The sequence below is a fragment of the Abramis brama genome (genome assembly GCF_963993115.1).
Source record: "Abramis brama genome assembly, chromosome: 10".
NCBI lineage: Eukaryota > Metazoa > Chordata > Actinopteri > Cypriniformes > Leuciscidae > Abramis > Abramis brama.
In genome coordinates, this window is record NC_139972.1 from 43,830,501 (window position 1) to 43,835,241 (window position 4,741).

At 41.5% G+C, this 4,741-nt stretch overlaps 1 long non-coding RNA gene across 1 annotated transcript; it reads left to right on the forward strand.

Annotated features, from left to right (window-relative positions):
* Window positions 1-448: 448 nt before the first annotated feature.
* LOC311090931 lies at window positions 449-1,358 on the forward strand. Its single transcript, XR_014607974.1, has 3 exons — window positions 449-470; window positions 746-820; window positions 1,238-1,358. It is a non-coding gene; the product is annotated as an uncharacterized lncRNA (long non-coding RNA).
* Window positions 1,359-4,741: the final 3,383 nt, after the last annotated feature.

A 4,741-nucleotide genomic window follows, 5' to 3' on the forward strand; every position in this document is an offset into this window, starting at 1 on the left:
GAAATGTGTGGCAATTACTCAGCCCACTGACATTAGTTTATCTAATTGTGATAAACTTGACTTACTGTTCACTCCAATAATTTAGTTTTTCTGTATTTTCTAGTGACACCGGATAATAACGAAGACCTGTGTGCTTTGCAGCAGCCATTGGCAGCAGGAAGCAGAATATGAAGGGCTGGGCTCTCCTGAACGTAAGCTATTTAGCATGCAGATGGAGAACACAATGAGACAGGCACGCACACACACACGCACACACACACATACACAGCACACACAGCACAGTCCTATACAAAATGGGGAATGACAAAAATGACAGAAAAAGTTTGAGAACCACTGCTGTGGGGTCACTCGTTTAGCTCTGTTAGTTGGACCTGGGTGATGCTGTTCTTTGTGTAACGGGCCTTTTTCTGTATTTCCTAGTGCCACAAGATGATTGGCAGCAAGACAGGAAGGGATGTGCTCTCCTGAATGTAAGTTAATTAACACGCAGACACAGAACAGGGTCTGTAAAACAACTTTGTAAGCAATTAAAGCTGTGTCACACACAGACACTCAGTGCGGTTACATGACCAGTCCAGTCTAGTCATCTAGTCTGTTCTCCTGCAATCAGACTAAAACTACATACAGTCAAGTTAGTTTGACCCGAGAGCGTGGTCATTCCGACTGAATCCGATATGATCCGACACTAATTACCTGAAAGAATCATTAATCTTTGTTTTAACCTTTTTAATCTTTGTGTTTCAAGTGTCTGTGAACACAAACATGCCGCAGTGTCGTGAAACCCCATCCCGTCCAGGCCTTCCACACAGGACCCCTCAAAGTAAGACATATTTTAGTGTATGATGTGTTTTATGTGTCTGTACTTCTTACTCTGTGTTATGGTAGGCTAGAGGCTCTCTCTCTCTCTCTCTCTGTCTGTCTGTCAGAAGACAGGCCTTAAATCACGGCCTATCAATCAGGTACTCCTGAATAAGTCCTACAATGTGTTGAAGCAACATTCTGTCACTATTCAACCCATATGTTGTGTCTGTATTTATATCAGTTGTTCTTGATATTTATATACTGTCCTCACACTATTCTCAACCAAATGTCTTTTAAGTTTTTTTTTTTTTTTTTTAAATGCTCTGACTTTTCTGAATTGTCTTTATAGAAACAATCAAACGAAGATATAGACTTTTGTGCTACTGTCTTATTTTTTTCCCCCTGTTGCTTTATTATTTTGTTTTGTTTTGTTTAGGTGCTGTGTTAAGAAATCCTGCCCAACAAAATTCCACTGAGGCTGACGTAGAGATGACCGTGAGAAACTGGCTGCGGCTGAGCAGGGACAGGAATGGGGGGCGGCAAAGGCGGAGCGAGCATCTTAAGGGAAATAATTGATTGGACTGATTTTTCTTTTTATTAGTTTATTTACTATTTTGGAGGGAATTTCTTATTTTTGTTATAGTTTTCTATGTGTGATTTGTGGAGTGTTAAAATAAATGATACTGCTTTTGCAAAAACAAAGTGAAAAATTAATTTTCAAGGTCCATCTCCCGGTGCCCTTCTGTTTCGTTATTTCTCCCGGAAAACTCCTGTAACTTAATTTTAAAATCACTGATCCATTCTTTTTTTTCTGTTAGACTGACATTTCCCAGGTTGTCAGATTGTGTATGAAATACACCCTACACATAAACAATCACTTACTTTAAATTTAAACTTAAATTCTGCCTACTTCTCAACTAGCTCTTGTCAAATTGTTAGGGAAGAAATTTTATGATCAACACATCACATAAACTGTTATTGAGTGTTGTTGATACACACTAGGAAACTTGTGTCCTTGGAACACAATCTGACAGCAGTTAGCCTAAACAAATCAATAAGACCTAATATAACGGCGGGATCCTACTAGAGCGGCGAAAAGCATTCAGACGCCTCGCTCCCTTTGACTTAACACTGGAACCGCTGATTTTCAAGCATGCTGTGGCGTTTCCAGCGATGCAGCCGAAAATCAGCGGTTCCAGTCAAAGGGAGCGAGGCGTCTGAATGCTTTTCGCCGCTCTCGTAGGATCGCGCCGCATAGGTCATAATTATTTTGGGTTTACGGTGGCTCACGGTCGGCGATCATTTCGGGTTTACGTTGGCTCACGGTCGGCGATCATTCTAATGCCACCATCTTCCCGATGTCTTGCCGATTAGCTACCGATCTCCATAAGACATCTCACCGAGGCACTTTATGTTGGGCAGGCACACGCGCCCCAACGTCGGCAAGAGCTAATTTGTTGTCTGGGAGCCGCATCGCGGGCTTCTGCGTCGTGAGCGAGCGTTATAGAATCTGCGGATGATGAACGAGAAAGTGCCTCTGCAGTCTCGTTCTCATCCACGAGATCCTTCTGCGATCCCCACGATCTAAGCCGCCGCGCCGCCTCAACGGACGCGGGACCCGAACCGCGGGGATCGCGAGCCTGGCCTTTATCAGAAAAAATAGCCAAACTTGCAGGGGTGCCGATCAGTGTATCTTCCACTCGCATAATATTTTAGAGGATTTCAACAGACAAACAACACCTTTTTAAATAAGACAGACAGTTTCACAGAGAACGCTTGCTGAAGAGCAAAAGCTAATGTGTGTGTGTGTGTGTGTGTGTGCCAGCGTCACTTTTATGCATCCGGTTATGCCGTCACATGTTACGTCATGACGCAACACCAATCACGATTGGATTAGTTTCATTCATACTTCAGAGGCGCACGCTAAGGGAGCATCCCCAAAGAGTCGTTTTCAACGACGCAGTTAGAGTTCCCTAACGAAAGGGAACTAGTTTCACGGACCTCCGCCTGGACTGTTCCCTGCTGGAGGAATGACCTGCCGAACTCAACCCGAGCTGCTGAGCCTTTATAGCCTGGTTAAAAAACCAGACCCTTCTCAGTTGAAACTGAGTATAGGGTCTGGGGAAGCTATGTAGACAAATCATTTCCAAAGGGGCGTCACCAACCGACGTAGCTCACATTCCTCTGGGCGCAGGGAGCTTGATTGACAGGCGATCTAACCAATCATAATCCGCCATCCGACATTTTGTCCGACAAAGCAGTCAAGAGAGATAACGTAGCAGATTAACATGGGAGGATTTGAACATGAAAAACGGAGTGTACTGTCGTCTTTCCGCGGTTAAAACAACAATCCTTCCCATGTTCATTCATGTTTATTTGATGCTATAAATGAACTACAAGGAAGAGATGATTGGTTCACGAGCAGCTTTAACTGATGCTCTAAAGCGATCTGTCAGACACATTAAAGAGCCACAAAACGGTATGTATCGTTTAAATTTCTTTTAAAAAATGACCAAATTTGAAAGGTGAGACTTTGTTTAATATGTTTAATATCAAAAGTAACCGAAAAGTAACCTGGTCTGTCCTTTCTGTCAGCGTGTTGTCAGTCTCCTCTCTGCTCCGCAATGTATTTTTCACTGCGTGAGAACATGGTGTGTGCGTGAGAGCAGCGTAGCTTGTCGGGCATAGCAACAGTAACTAAGGGAGGCGAGTCTTTGCGAAGGGTTAATCAACAGACGCGATAACTGATTCATTTATATCTGTCTATGATGTTCCACGGCGGCATCCATCTTTGTAATGAAATATCCTTCAGTGTTGCTGCGCTGTCGTCATCATGTAAATCCCTCCCCAAACGTTTCTGATTGGTGCCGCGATTTCAGCGGCACAGTAATGAGTTTGAATGGGCTCTTCTCCAGACTATCCTGAAGAGAGAATTACAATTCGCCGGAAGTAGTCTGGGTTTTCCCAGGCTAGAGCCTTTAGCCATCTTCAAGTAAAAAACATTTAAACGAATGCTATGTGTATTGTGTTTGACTACCTATGACTGGTCACAGCACCTGCATACTGTTGCCCTATTGTTAGTTTGATTGTTTCTATTGCTCCCTCAATGTTATGTCACTTTGGATAAAAGCGTCTGCTAAATGATTAAATGTAAAAGTGAACCCTAATGTAATAGCAGAAAGTAGACAACTTTTATAAAATATTACGATCACTTTTACGCCATTTTATAAATGAATTACACATCCCTGAAAGTTTCCATGAATGACGTACACTGATCTTCCAATTATTATTTTTAAAACATTATAGCCGCAAATCCCATGTTTCTGAAGTGAGAACTGTTAATTAGAGAAACTGTTAATTACACAATTATCAAATGTGATATTAACTAGGCCTGAACAAGCTGGAAAAAACTGACGTTGCGATATTTTGTATCTATGCCAGTGGTTCTCAAACATTTTACACCAAGTACCACCTCAGAAAATATTTGGCTCTCCAAGTACCACCATAATGACCAATATGAAAATACAGTAGCGTAGTAGGCCTAACTAATTCAGCTACAGTTATGCACAGCTCAAAAATGAGGCAGCTTAATTTCTAATAAGAATATTTATTATTGTCAGCCACTTTAAACATTGTAAAAACACCGTTTGAACATTAACACTGCACTGTGCTGCTTACATACAGGTAAATAAAAAAAACTTAAATAATGATTCAATTCAAATGTATTGCACCTAAAAGTGAAATAAAAACTGTAGCCTACTGTGCTTAAAATATTAAGTAAATATTAAGTTTTAAAAAAAAAAAAAAAAACACAGGCTGTGTATTCATATTTAACCTTTTAAAATGTAGCCTACATTTAAAATATTCTGGCTGACCCCTGTGAGTTTTTCAAGGCGATCAATATAGAGCTGGTAAGTCCCGCCCCTTCCACTAACCCCAC